General features: G+C 39.4%; 1 protein-coding gene and 1 non-coding gene across 4 annotated transcripts in view; one reads left to right on the plus strand and one right to left on the minus strand.

The window, feature by feature from the left end:
• Nucleotides 1-15,985, minus strand: part of Lrrc8c (leucine rich repeat containing 8 VRAC subunit C) — an 87,306-nt gene that overhangs the window by 39,951 nt on the left and 31,370 nt on the right. The gene's annotated exons all lie outside the window — the stretch shown is intronic.
• On the plus strand, nucleotides 5,288-5,392 carry LOC111817927. The gene has a single exon (XR_002822020.1). It is a non-coding gene; the product is annotated as a U6 spliceosomal RNA (small nuclear RNA).

Raw genomic sequence — 15,985 nt, forward strand, 5'->3', positions numbered from 1 at the left:
CTAAAAAATAAATTCATACAGTAAAAGTCAAAGGATGTAAAACAATCCTCCATGCTATAGGAAATCAGAAAAAAAGCAGGGTGCTGACAATATAAACTTCAAACTAAAAATCACCCAAAGAGATAAAGAAGGTCACTACATACTTGTTAAGGGAAAACTGCACGAGGAAGAGATAACAATTATAAATATATATGCACCTAATGTAGGAGCACTCTCCTACATAAGCCAAATTTTAACAGACATGAAAATCAAATGAACACTAATACAATAGTAAGGGGGGACTTTGGCATGCCACTGTCACAAAGAGTTGGATCAACTAGACAAAAAATCAGCAAAGAAATAACAAAACTAAACCAAACTTGTGAAGTATTTGACTTGGCAGACCTTTCCAGAGTGTTTCACCCAACAACAACAGAACACACATTTTTCTCAGCTATACATGAGACATTCTCTAAGACAAGCCATATACTAGCACAAGAGAGCACTCTTACATAAATGCAAATTAGCTGAAATTAACCCATGCACACTATCTGATCACAGTGCAATAAAACTGTAAATTATGGACAAAAGAAACTACAAAAACACCACAAACACATGGAAATTAAATAAAAACATCCTAAACAACCAGTGGGTCAAAAATGAAATTAAAGAAGAAATTACAGCCCGGTACCACAAAAAAAAAGGAAAAGGAAAAAGAAATCACAAAATATTTACATGAAATGAAAATGCCAATACAACTTACCAAAACCTGTGGAATAGAAAGAAAGTTGTCTTAAGAGGAACATTAATAGCCATAAATTTGCACATTAGAAAACAGAAAAAGCCTAAATAAATGATCTTACACTGCACCCCAAGCTCCTAGAAAGAGAAGAGCAAGTCACGCTCAAAGCAGGAAGGAAATTATGAAGATTACAGCAGAAATTAATGCATTGGAGATGAAGAAAACAGTACAAAGAATAAATGAATCAAAGAGATATTTCTTTGAAAGAATAAATAAAATTAATAAACCTCTGGCCAATCTAATCAAAGAAGGGAAAGAAAAAGAACAAACTCATGCAATAAAGAATGAAAAGAGTGAAATCACTACAGACTCTAGAGAAATTCAGAAGATCATCAGTACCTACTTTCGCAATCTTTACTCTTACAGGATGGAAAACACAGAGGAAATGGACAGTTTCCGAAATACAGATGAAATGCTGAAGCTGAGTCAACAAGATATAGAAAGACTGAATAACCGAACAATGATAAATGAAATGGAAAATGTAATAAAAACCTTACCAACAAAGAAAAGCCCATGTCCTGATGGATTCACAGAAGAATTCTACAAGAAATTTAGAGAAGATTTGATGTCAACTTTTCTCAAACTCTTCAATGACATTGAATTATTTTTACTTAGTTATTTATTTTTTTCCAGTACCGGGGATTGATCTCAGGACCCTGTCCTTGCTAGGTGAGCACTTATTCTACTGAGCTATCTCACTGGCCCCTCTTCAATGAAGCAATTTTCCCAAATTCATTCCTTGAGGCAAGTATTATCCTGATTCCAAAATCAGAGAAAGATCCAATCAAAAAAGAGAACTACGAGTTAATCTCTCTAATGAATATAGATGCAAAAGTCCTCAATAAAATCCTAACAAACAGAAGGCAGTAAATCATCAAGAAGGTTATACATCATGACCAAGTGGGATTCATTACAGGAATGCAGGGATGGTTCAACATACGCAAATCCATAAATGTAATACACCATATCAATAGAACCAAGAACAAAAACCACATGATCATCTCAATAGATGCAGAAAAAGCTTTTGACAAAATCTAACACTCATTCATGATAAAAACCCTACAGAGAATTGGAATAGATGGTCAGATAGAAACCAACAGCCAATATCATACTAAATGGGCAAAAACTGAAGGCCTTCAGTTTACAATCAGGAATAAGAAAAGGATATCCACTGTCTCCACTCCTATTCCATATAGTTCTGGAAATATTAGCGAGAGCAATTAGAAAAGAGAGAGAAATAAAAGGAATCAGGATTGCAGAGAAGTGAAATTATTATTTGCATATGACATGATACTCTACATAGAGGACCCCAGAATTCCACCAAGAATCTCATAGATTTAATCTTCAAATTCAGCAATGTAGCAGAATACAAAATCAACACCCAAAAATCAGTAGCATTTTTGTACACAAACAATGAAAGCACTGAGAAATTATGGTGCGTTCACTGTTTCTACACATGTACGTAGACCACACCTTTCAGAATAACATCCAAAAAAGTGAAACACTTAGGAATCAATCTCAAAAAGTATGTAAAAGATTTATTTAGTGAAAATTACAGTACTCTGAGAAAAAAGGTTGAAGAAGATTTGACAAAATGGAAAAATATTCCATACTCCTGGATAGGAAGAACCAATGTTGTGAAAATAGCCATACTCCCAGAATTGTTAATACAGATTCAATGCAATCCCCATTAAAATACCATTAGTATACCTCACAGAGCTAGAGAAAACTTTCCTCAAATTCACTGAGAACCAAAGGGGACCCAGAATATCAAAAGCAATCCTGGGAAACAAAGGAAAGGAAGGAGGTATTATAATTATTGACTTGAAATTATACTATAACGCTATTGTGATAAAATCAGCATGTTACTGGCATAGAGACAGACCTGAGGATCAATGGAACAGATTAGAAGATGCAGACACAACTGCAAACTCTCAGACACCTTATCTTTGATAAAGGGACCAAACATGCTCATTGGAAGAAAGATAGCCTCTTTAATAAGTGGTGCTGGAAAAACTGGCTTTACACATGCCGAATAGGTAAAAATAGACCCATGTCTATCACAGTGCACAAAGCTACAGTCAAAATAGATGAAAGTTTTTAAATATCGAAACAGAAACATTAAATCTTCTGGAGAAAAATGCAGGTACAAACCTTAAGGACACAGGGGTAGCTAGAGAGCTCATGGGCAAAAACCAAACTTTATGGGAAACACTTCAAAGAATCAACACAAGATGTCATCTTTTGACAAGTTTCTGCACTTCAAAGCAAATCTCCATAAGATGGGAGAAAAATTATAGCCAACTGTCCCTCTGACAAAGGCCTTCTGTCTAGAACATACAAAGAATTTAAGGGCCGGCCAGATAGCTGAGCAGATTGAAGTGCCTGCTTAGGCAGACACAGGAGTCAGGGGTTCAATCTCTGGTCTGCTGTGCCAGTTTGGACCCTACTCCTGGAGCATGCTGAGACGGTGATTGAGACTGGGCATGGTGGTGAGTGCCTATAATCCCAGAGCTTGGGAGGCTGAAAAGTAGGAAGGATCATTACAAATTTGATCTGTATAGTGAGAACCTGTACGCCTTGTACTAAATACATACAAAAATTAAAAAAAAAAAAAAGAATTTAACAAAAATCAGGTCCCCCAAATTCAAAGACCCAATCCAAAAATGGGCTTCTGAGATGAATATAAACTTATCAGAGGAAGAAATACAAATGGCAGATAAATATATGAAAAAATATTCAACATCATTGGTCATTAAGAAATGCAAATTAAAACAACACTGAGACTGCAACTCACCCCAGAAAGAAAAGCTAATATCAAGAAGTCAGTCAATAACAAATGTTGGAGAGGCTGTGGAGAAAAAGGAACCCTCCTGCACTGATGGTGGGAGTGTATAGTGGTACAACCATTATGGAAATCAGTATGGAGATTCCTTAAAAACCTGGAATTGGAGATCCCGTTCAAGACAGCTATTCCTTTCTTAGAGTGTTTTTTTTTTTTTTTTTTTTTGTTTTTTTTCCAGAACTGGGGAATGAACTCAGGCCCTTGTGCTTGCCAGGGAAGTACTTATTCCACTGAGCCATCTCCCCGGCCCCCAGGTATTTTTTCAGAAGAACTGAAAACCTCATACCACAGCAATATATGTGCACCCATGTTTACAGCAGTGCAATTTGTCATAGCTAAATCCTGTAAACAACCCAGATGCCCATCAACTGAAGAATGGATAAAGAGGATGTGGAATCAGTACACAATGGAGTATCATTCAACTATAAAGCAGGATAAATTTGAGTCTTTTGTTAGTAAATGGATGCAACTAGAAAACATACTCTTAAGTGAAGTAAATCAGACCCGCATGTACAAACATCATATTGTCTCCTTAGTGTGAGAAGCTTAAAGAGGAAAATGGAATCTGAAGGGTACAAGAGACACTGGGAAAAGGGAATGAACTTATTCAAGAGGGAGGAGTTACTGAGTTCAGGAGAAGGACAGGAGAAGGAGCAGGGAAAAGACTTATCTAGGTATGTAAGTAGGATGGTTTGGACAACTATATTGTGTGTGCATTCTGCTGGTCAATGGAAAGGAGAAGTTAATCTTTAACTTATTTCATCCCCATTTTTCAATTATTTGTACTTTTTCACCCTTAATTTCTTATACATTTCTTTTTTTTTCTTCAAAGTTTACATACATATATCTGGTAATATGAATAACTGATAGGAAGGCAACACTATGTATTACAACAAATACTGTGAAATTAAAAGTAATTTGTTAAGTGAAATTCTGTTATCACTTGTAATTTTTTCTGTTTTAGCTGTAATTTGTACTTTCTTTAAAAAATATTAGATAAGAGATCCTGGGCCCAGGGAGATAGCTCGATGGTCTAAGTACCTGCCTGGCAAGTGCAAGGACCCAGGTTCAGTTCCTGGTACTGTATGCCACCTCATGGCTATAATCCCAGCACTGGGGAGGTTTGAGACAGAATGATCACTACAAGTTTCAGTTGGGTAGCAACTGTACCACATAAATAAATAAACCTTAGAAAAAAATAAGAGATTCTGATATACTAATTTTTTTTAAATTTAAATACAAATTTTTACATATTTGTGTAAAATCATATCTTTCTGCACCTTTTGCCAAAACTCATACATATTTCCTCTTAAAAATACATGTTATAGGCTGGGCACAGTGGTGCACACCTGTAATCCCAGCATCCCAGAGGCTAAGGCAGGACAATCAGTGTGAGTTCAAGGCCAAACTGGGATACAAAATAAGTTTAAGGCCAGTCTGAACTGTACAGTCATACCATGTCTAAAAAAAAAAAAGAAAGAAAGAAAAGAAAAAAGAGAAAAATATTATGAGTTGTAGGTATAGTTTGGTGGAGAACAGGCGTTTTTGTGTACTAGGCCTTGAGCTTGTTCCTAACCCAAGAATAAATAAATAAAACTTACAAAAAATATTTCAATGGTTCCATATTCCATCAATGTTACCTCTTAAAAATATCATTCAAGTGCTCGCTTTGGCAGCACTACACTAAAATTGGAAGGATACAGAGAAGATTAGCATGGACCCTGCGCAAGGATGACATGCAAATTTATGAAGCGTTTCATATTTTTAATAAAAAAATCATTCAATCTTTGGTAAAGAATATTGATTTTTCATTTTTTTTTAAAGAAAGGGTATTTGTAAAATTAGGTGCAAACAGAATTTCTTACTTTTTTCTTAATACTTTTCATCATTCTTCCTAAAAGAATGTCTCCACTGGGATAAAACTGCCTCTAGAATAATTTTAATATTTTCTTCTAAAAACCTTGATATTTTCTTATCCAAAAATACACAAATATATTCTACTCTATTAATCTAAAATTTAAATAACATCAAACCTTTCGTACCATTTGATTTCAATCTGATTGCTAGCACTCTCCCTCGCTATCATGTTGGTACAGCTAACATCTCATTTATTCTACATTTTTTTCTGGCAGTGCATAAAGAACATGACCTTTAGGCAGAAGACTAATACACAAAGAATCAAGGGCCAATTGCAACTGATGAAAAGAATCACATCAGTCATCAAGGAGTGGCCTATTAGCAGAATGAATAACGAAGAATCTAATGTTGAATACATGAAAGGTGAATCAAACAGAGAGGAAACTCATGTATTTTGCTCATCTATACTACTAAACCCAGTGGCCAATTTTATTCTTATTTGATCTATCCATAGCATTTGATTTGATGTCGCCATTCCTCACTCAGCTGTTAGGCCTCACCGATTTTCAGGTTTTCTTCCTACCTTCCTGTGTGTTCTTTCCTGCATGTCTTGGTTGTTTCTTCCTCTTCTCCCTGACCTTTTAGTTTAAAGTGACCCAGGACTTAGCTTTTCATTCTTTTCACTTCCTAACTCCTTCACTCCCCTGTGAATGCACGAGGCCTCAGTGCTTTCAATACTGTCCACACTGGACACAAATTCATTGTCTCTTTCTGGACAGAGATTCAACTACCTACCTGACCTCTCCACTCGGATATCCACTGGACACAACTGCAAAGCAACCAAAGCCTCTCCCATCCCTGCAGCAAAGCCCTGCTCTGCTTGCTGCTTTCCTGTCTACCTTTCCAGCTGCCAATGCCAAAAACACGAGAGCCACTCCTGGCTCCTCTGTCTCTCACAGCCCCTCTCCTTCCCCCAAAACGAACATTTCGCAAAGACAAGGCTTCCCTGTTCTGTTTATAGATTAATCACAAATACCTAGACAATGCTTTGTGTTGTAGTTGGTAATACTTGAAAATTAAATTTGTGAATACAGAAAGGGATGCAGCTGCTTTAGGGTTAGAAATAATAACTGTACAATCAAAGAGTGTATCAGAGTACTGTCAGCAGAGGAAGGTCCCTCAGTCGGGGCCAGGACATTACCATAGTTGAGGTGAGCATGGAGGAGTACAAAACAGGAAGAGCACAGAACGACTGCAATTTTACACTTACGGGTTTCCCCAGTTGTACCCAAAGGTTCCACAAATCAAAATAAACTCATTAGCATATGCTCAAAACACAAATTATAAAATCCACTGCTTTTTCCCCCAGCCGTGTGAGGATGAAAACAGAAATCAAGAAAAAAAGAAAAAAATCACACATTCCCAGTTACACCAACACTGCTACCCGCGCTATTCCACTTCTCTTTTAACCAGTGAAGAGATCCCTCCTTTTTCTGATGACTCCCTTTACAGACTTAAAGAACAAATTCTTCACTCACATGTACTTGAGGACTTGCAGGTCCTTTGCATTTCCAGTTATCTTTACTGGTGTCATAATGATATCACTTTGACTCTACTAAAATCTGTCGCATATTCTGATCAGTAGCTGTTTGTTTTCTCTCACAGCCATCATTCACTTTCCTTCTCAAACATGCTTGCTATAAAGCAACCAAGAAAGCGATTTTATGTTAGTCATTGTGGAGGTGTGAGGGAAACAGGAGAGAACCAACCAGACAAGGAACCTGCATGCATGAAGGAAATCCTGGGGGAATCCCGAGGAGCTCAGCACTCACTGATGGGATTCCTAAGAAAATACATATGGAAACAGCTCTTCTTTGAAAATAGGGATTTACTATTGCTTCCTGTGCAGTGGTGCATTTAGAGGTTATTTTATTTCACTGAGGATAAAATTTTGTATCTTGTTTATTTTGACTCTTACAGAAAACAGCACAATGCCTATGCCTTGGAAGAAGCCCTCAATATTTTCTAAATTGAAGCACACTGAAGCATACAACCACACAGACACACATACCTTACTATGCATTGTGCATGCGAAGCCTACTATCTTCTTTTATAAGGTTAAAGTTAGAAATAATAGAATAGTATTACAGCATGGGCTCATATTACAAACAATGATTATATAAAGGTCTCCTACTAAAAGAGAATGCTTGAGATGAGAAAGTGAGTCAGAAATTATTCATAATTTCAAAATCAAAGCTCACTGCAAGTTTAATGCTCAGTGCTCTGTCACTTTTGCTAAAGAGGATGTGCTGATCGATAACACTTGTTTAGGTCTCAGCCTGTACCCAAAGAAGTGGCCAAAGTTTTTGATTCCCTTGTCTAAACATTAATTTATTAAGAAATAAGTGGCAGAAAACAGATCTCAACATAAAATTCTTATGAAAATATAAAGGTTGGAATTTTGTGTTTCTAACTCTTGCTAGGATTTTAAAAGAAGGCTTTGTTTTCTTCAGAATTCTTGTCAAATAGCTGCAGCTACATTTTATGCTACTGGTAATAATTAAATGCTTATTTTGTGCATTTTGAGTATTTAAATTCAGAAGTCCTTTCTGAAATGGTAAGCTGTGCTCTAACAGGCTTTTTAAAGTAAAAATAAAAGATCATCAAATATCTTTCCTGCATTATTCTGAATACACTGACAGTCTCTGAGACATGACTCAGCTCTCTGAATCTCACTGGCATTTTTATGTCATTATGTTTTCTGTCTTCACCAAAGAACAGTCTTCTAAGAGGCTCAATGTATGCACACCCCTTTCCCACAGAGGTCTACACTCTTAAAAAGGCTCTTTCTCCTCAAACACCTAGGGTCACCATGGTGCAGACAAAGCTAGGTTCAGAGCTGGTGGCTCTGTGCCTTGGCAGGAGGAAGCACGGCGCTAAGCAGCAGGGACACTGCACGTGCCCCACAGGCCGAGGGGTTGGCCACACCATCTGCAGGGAACGCTGCTCCTCTTGTGACCAGCCAACAGGCAGCAAGAAGAAAACAGGACGTCTTCCGCCCTCAAGAGCACTAAACCAAAGCTTCTGTATACTTCTTAACTGCTGGAGCTTAGAGCAAGGCAGGGGTCCCCTGTCACTGCACAGCTCAATCCTAGCTCTGAGATGTAAAAATGCTCAAGAAAACGTCGAGTTGAATTCTTAAAGATTCTACAGAGGAAAGTTGTCATTTCTCTTCTGACAGTAATTCAGATTTTTTTTCTTCTTTTTTTTCCTGTATTTAGGGCAGAGCCTATCGGGTGTTCAGGGTCGAACTACAAAAATCAGACTCGTGGTGATCCTCTTGTTTTCAGCCTCACAAGTGCTGGGATTACAGGCGTGTACTACCACGCCCAGTCTCAATCACGGTCTCAGTGCGCCCTAGGGGCGGGGCCAGCATGGGAGGCCCAGGGATCAAACCCAGTCGCTAAGCTCTGAGCAGGTGCTTTAGTTCGCTGAACTATCAGGTTGACCCTTAGACTGTTTTTCAAACAGCTTTTCACAAACATGATGGAACAGTGGTAAGTACCCATCACTAAAAAATTGCCACTTGATTTTTGTTTTAACAGAGGTAAAATTTAAAATTTCAAGCTATGTTAAATACGAAGTAATATGGTTCAGGATATATGAGTCTGATGTTTAAATTGAGAGACTGACAAGATGAGTGGGTCTAAGCCTTTTCAAACAGTGTGATCATTTTCTCCTTCCTCCTTTAGTAAACTAATCTTTATAGACATCTACCATTTAAAATTTCCCTTCTAGGGGCCGGTGAGATAGTTCAGTGGACTAAAGTACCTGCTTGGGTAAGCTTAGGCAAGTGCAGGGACCGCGGCTCAATTCTTGGCACCACGTCACACCAGCCTTGCGCCCAGGGCAGACTGAGCCGGCAACAGAGTCTGAGATGGTGGACGCCTGTAATCCTTGTGCTGTGGAGGCTGAAAAACAGGAAGATCACCACGAGTCCGAGCTGCGTAATGAGACCCTGTAACAACCAAATACATTAAAAAAAAAAAAAAAAAATTCCTTTCTAGGGTCAGGGACCATCAAGGTTTGAAGACAGCAGACAAACTCTGAGTCATGCTTTGGGGGACATAAGCGGGCTGCTCCTATCCCGGCCACTCTTGCCCTCTCTTCCCTGGTGATGCGCTCGGGAAAACCCATGATGAGAAGATGTTTCACAGCCTTCAGCCCCCAGGAGAAAACAGGTCTGTGGGAAGAGATCTACAACTATGAAACTTTCATTGGTAGATTATAACACTGATGCAAATGCATCTAAAAATTAGAATATTAGGTTTTTGTCCATATAGCAGATAAACATTTAATGCAGAGCTTTGTGCCACAGGAAAAAGAACTGGCTCTAAATGTAACACTGAATTAATGGTCATTTTTTCAAAGTTAGACATTATGAATTCCTTCTTCCAAGTTTTATTTTCTCACAGTGAAACTAAATACAATCTAATGTGAAGAGGGTTGGGGAGATAGTTCAGCAGATTCCTGGTACCACATGCCTTGCCAGGTGTGGTGGCACATGCCTATAATTCCAGTACTAGGGAGACTGAGATAGGAGGATCACTATGAATCTGAGCAAGATTCTATACCAAATAAATAAACAATCTAATGGGAAGATCTGCAGTACTCCTTGAATCACACCTGAGGGCTTAGAGAATTCTTTAGATGAAGGATCTACGAGGAAGTGGTCCAAGCCTGATAACCTATCAAATCTAGATTATGCCAAAAATCTATATGAAAACATTTCTTGGAAAATATATTCTGAAAATGAATACATTCCTCCATTTTAAATGATAAAAACCAACTATCTTTCCCTCAAAAAACAGTGAAACTAAGTGATACACACGACATGAGAGCAAAAGCCAAATGATCCACGTGGATCCTGAAGGCACAGAGGTATAAACAGTGGCAGGGTGCTGGAGTGCTAACACCATGGCTGGGATGGTCTTCACTCCTCCCTATTGCTTTCCCTGTTGCTAAGCTTACGGCAGACGTAGGCTCCTGCACCATTCAGATCCAGCATCCAGAGACCCCGAGCACTGTGGCATCCCACCCTGGCCCCTGACAATGACAAATTTTCCATTCACTTGTGCTCAAGGATTCATGTTGGTCTCCCCCTACCATTATCTCCATGAAGACAGTTTCCGGTCTTTTTCACCATTGTTTTCTGAATGCCTCAGAGCTTGATAATAAATGCTCAATATATGTTCATTAAATACATCTATCATTAAAATTTTAAGTCGTGGGGTGGGGATATAGCTCAGTGGAACAGTGCCTTTCTGGTAGGTGCAAGATTCTGAGTTTGATTCCTGGCAAGAAACAAACAAAACTTCAAGTCATTCCAACTGTAAGACCTTGAATTTATTCACCTGAATCCTCTGTCAGATAAAAAATAGAAAAAAAAAAACTGTTAGATAAGGTGGATTAAGACTCAAAGAAGTTCCATCTTAGCAGACAAACTATAATATTTTGCAATTGCTTACTTGTAGCTGCTATTTTTAGTAAGAAAGTTTGCTTGGGGTTAGATGAGGTCTCACTGAGAAAAATACTATCTTAAAATACATCTAGAGTCTTGCCAAATGTATTTTTAAAAATGGCTGAAAGACTTAGAAAACAAGATAGAGAAGCCGCACAATAGATCAGGCTGTGTGTTGACATGAAGTTGGTTTCAGACGTGGGTTTGTCCAGCAACTGTATCAGGATGGGTGGGTAGAAGGGAGAGGTGCTTGGAAGGAAAAGAACTAGCTCCAGTGTTGTTACACTGAGTGACTCGGCAACCTTAATTACAAATACCGAACAATGAAAAACTGCAGGGCTGGGGAGATGGGTCAGTAGAATAAACGCTTCCCTGGCAAGCACAAGGGCCTGAGTTCAATCCCCGGTTCCACCAAAAAAAAAAAAAAAAAAAAAAAAAAAAAAAGAAAAAAAACTGCATAGAAATGGCATGAGAATTCAATTAAAACCTAAGGTTTAGTAGAAAAAAGGCAGAAACAAAATATTGCTCTTAAAAGTCAAGCACTTCAGAGATGAGACTTTTGGAGTCTGAAAGGAATTTAGGAATGAAGGAGATGATCTTTTGGATGGTGGAAAATAGGCACTGAGCCAAGGAAAAGATAAGGTTTATGGAAAACTGCAGAGATGTTTGTTTTTATTTGTTCTGTTCTTTTTTAGATGTTCTATCATCTTCAAAAGTTAACAGAGTCTAACATTTCAGGGACCCAAAGTGGCCACAGCTAGGCGTGATGGCCCATGCCTATCATCCCAGCACTCTGACAGTCTTAGGCAGGAGAATTCTAAGCCAGAGTCCAGCCTGGGCAACTCAGCAACTCAGCAAGACCCTGTCTCAGGCAAGGAGGGTGAGCTGGGGATGCAGCTCAGTGGCACAGCACCTGCCTGGCAAGTGCAAGGTCCCAAGTTTGATTCCTGGTACAAAAATAAAGCTAAGGAGCACTGTGGATATAGCTCAGTATAAAAGCCTTGGATTCAGTTTTGACAAAATAGTTTTAACAAAATAAATAAATACTGACCGAACAGAAAAATGGAAATCGGTGGGAAAATAAGGCGGTGCATTTCAGTGTCTTTGGATATGGTTTGGACCAGCCCTGGGATTCTTGTGGGAAAGAAGCGGGACTGGGAGAAGCGGGACTGGGAGAAGCGGGACTGGGAGAAGCGGGGTAGAGAAGTCCAGGATCTGATTCACCCTGCCCTGGTCCCTGCTGCAGGCTGAGGAGGCTCAGGTTGCCAGCAGAGAGAGCCGCTCCTGGAGCACAAAGTTGCCCAAGGACAGATGCAGTGTGTTCAGAGGCTTCATGTCCCTACCACGTACCAGAGGTCTGGGAGCTTCATGCATCTTCCTGGAAATACTACAGGAGCTTTTAAAAGAATACTTATTAATTTATTATTTTAAAAGAGAACAAAAATAATTAAAAAATTAAAAACGGTACAGAATTTCACTAAAGAAGATAATAGGAATTCAACAATGGTTGTTATACTGCATATTGGTGTCTTCAAATTAGTTGTTCAGATTAGCAGTTATATATAAGCATGTACAACTGGTCAGAAAAATGTGCAAAAAATTAAAAAGGAGAGAGAGAAAAGAACATAAGTATTAACTGTTCCTGTCAATAGACAAGCAGAAATCAGCAGTACAATTATTCAAGCTATCCTGTATCTATAGAGAACTATTTATTTTGTGGTACCAGGGATTGAACTCAGAACCATGCACTTGCCAGGAAGGTGCTTACGCCATTTGGAGGTATATCCCAGCCCCATCTAAGTATTTCTTTCTCCCTTTCTTCTTTCCCTTTTCCCAGTTCTTTCCCTTTGAACATTCTTTCCCTTTCACAATATCTCCTGCACCTTTCAATTTATTTACTATGTCAGGTTCTTACACTAACAAAACAATACGATGTTTACATATGCAGGTCTGATTCATTTTACTCATGAGTCTGGTCTCTAGTTGTATCCATTTACTATAGAAGCCTCGAGTTGATTTTTTTTTTTATACTCCATTGTATAAAAATACCCAAATGCCATCAACTGAAGAACGGATAAAAAAACGGTGGGGTTTGCATACAGTAGCTTTGATCTGTAAGGCACAGGGGTCCTTCACGTGAATAAAGGAGTAAGGAGGACATGATCTGTACCGACAAAACGTGACTAGGTAGAAAGAGTACACAACGGTGCTAAGCAAGATGAAGGGGGTGTGCTGGCATAAAGTGGCAGCGGGGCCACATAGGGCTGGAGACGCCTGCACAGCGATCTGAAGCGGACACAGTAAGGGCTCAGCAGAGCTGCAGGTCAGGGTCAGACCACGTTAGGCTGGGTGGAGGTCTGTGACGCGCTGATGGCTTTTTACGCCACTTGAGCTGTTTCATGTTTCCCGGGATAATTCATTATAAATGTCTTGTTTCTATTTGGAAGAAAATCATTTTAATCATTTTTATCTGGACATATAGCATAGGCCTCACCTGGCCCAGATGCCCAGAGCGAAGGAGGTCAACAAACCACATGTTCTCAGCCTGAACTGGCAAAAAGTCAGGGGCTCAGCCCCCAAACATCTGTCTCTTCTAAGGCATGTGAAAATCCACGAGAATGGTCTTCCAGTAAAAGCCCGTGGGGTCCAGCAGCTTCCCCCTGTCCTGGGCTGTTACACGAGGGAAACTGCCTTCGAGGTTACCAACCCTGACTAGGCCACCGTTCTCCACGTGATATATGGGCTCCAACTCATTGCAAACATAAGCAATGTCCAAAGCTGTGGCTCAGGAGCCCAGGGTTGGTAGAATGTTCACCAAATTCTCATCACAAGCAGTGACACTGCTTTAGCACCTCAGAGATTCGGTCACTCATCACTAGGGAGGGGACGTCCTGCAGGGTCCGAGGCTGAACGCAGGCAGCAGTGCTGAGGGTCAAAGACTGCTTTTCTGCTCACCATTTGGCTGGAGTATGTCAGGCTGTTCAGGAACTGAGTTTTGAGCCACACACAGGAATCTACTGTTTGGTCCACGGAAAGTCGCCGTGGCCTGCTTTAAAAACTTCTTTAAAGCATTTTAATCGGCACATAATATTTTTATACACCCTATATTGAATGATTCATCATCAATCAGGGCAAGTAGTATTCTCTCTCCAACATTTATCATTGCTATGTTGGGAGCCTCTGACTCTTCTGCTCTAGTTACCCTGCAGCACACAGTGAATTGCTGCAGCCTCGTCACCACAGCTACCCCTCCCCTCGCTGTGCTGGTACCAGCCATCTAGCCACTTCCCACCCTCCTCCAACTCTCCCAGTCTCTAATGACCACTATTCTACTCCCGGCTTCTATGAGATCATATTTTTAGATTCCAGAGATGATTGAAAACATGCAGTACTTGTCTTTCCTTGCCTGGCTTATTTCACTTAATACAGTGGCCTCCAGGTTGATCTACTTTGCGATTTTATTTTCTCCTCCTCCTCCTCCTCATTCCCTTCATTTGATATGCATCATTTCTTTTCCTTCCTGCCCCCTTCTCTTTATCATTCCGTCTTTTCTCTTTCAATATTTTTACCTAGGAAGTGCCAAGCACTGGGAAGCAAAAATAAGAGGCTCCAATAGAATCACTGGGCAACACATCAATATACAAATAAGCTTAAAATGCACACATTGCCCGTTGTCTTTGTCCTTCTTTACACATAGACTCAGGCTCAAAGGGTATGTGGGAGCCACACACCACAGTGGAGAGAGTGCATGCCAACTGGCCTCTAATTCCTGTGGGTCATGTGCAAGACCCTGCCAGACAGGGGAGGGTAAAACCAGGCAATGGACTGTCCTTATGGGAAGAGATGAAAATTAAGAAGTATCATAATAATCTGAGTTTAGAAACAGAATAGATTTAATGTACTTTTTTTTTTTTTTTTTGGTGGAACTGGGGATTGAACTCAGGCCCTTGAGTTTGCCAGGGAAGCACTTATTCCACTGAGCCATCTCTCCAGCCCTAGAAACAGAATAGATTTAAATAGATTTCTTTGATAAATTCCTAACAGCTTGCTATTTAAAATCAAATACATTTGGGTGAGAGGTATCTTGAGTGAGTTTCTGTACATTCAACATTTTCCTTCGTTATTTTTTATTTTTTTGGCGGAACCGGGGATTGAACTCCGGCCCTTGCGCTTGTCAGGCAAGCGCTTATTTTGAGCATCTCCCCGGCCCCTCCTTCAGTATTTCTTAACCCAGTATGGCTCTGGTGAGAGGGTGGAGAGCTCTTCTCTAATTATTAATGTGATCTGCGGTCCTCCCAAACACTTAGCTACTACACCAACAGTGTACCAGGTATGGTGATTGCTGAAAGCAAAGCAGAAAACATCTGTGCCAGAAAAGTAGCTGCAGGAATTAAACTAGAAAAAATATACATAAATGAGTCAGCAAGAGGTATAACCACCTTAAGCATTATCAACTTCAAAAAGAAATAAAATTATTTGGGTTGCTCTGGTAACATCAAGATAAAATGTGGAAATGAAACTGCAGAGTTTAATGTTAAAAAAAAAAAAACCTCCTCAGCACTAAGATCTCTCACATCATGGAATGACATTTACCAAGGAAACATGCAAAAACCACATAAACAGATTAAATACAGAAATATTCAAGGAGTAGAAGCATCACACTATGGGTGGAGTTGATCTAATGTGTATTTTGCAGAGAGTCCATGGAACTTCCTTTAGGGATATGTAATCTTAAATTATTTTAACAGTTAAGTGCTATACTTTATTTTCTCCTACTTACTTTCCCCCAAATGAAAGTCTCCCTTCACTGTAAAGCTGTTTTTATTATGGGAAAAAGAAAAAGAAAAACAAGCATAAGAAATAGAAGCAAAAAAGAAGAAAAAGAAAAAGAAGCACTCTTCCAGGTTATGACTGTGCCTGATCTATACTTATTTTTGGAGATTATCCCTATTAAAGAATTGGCTCTCATCAAGAGCAGAGG

Source organism: Octodon degus, unplaced genomic scaffold, assembly GCF_000260255.1.
Source record: "Octodon degus isolate 3935 unplaced genomic scaffold, OctDeg1.0 scaffold00074, whole genome shotgun sequence".
NCBI classification, from domain to species: domain Eukaryota; kingdom Metazoa; phylum Chordata; class Mammalia; order Rodentia; family Octodontidae; genus Octodon; species Octodon degus.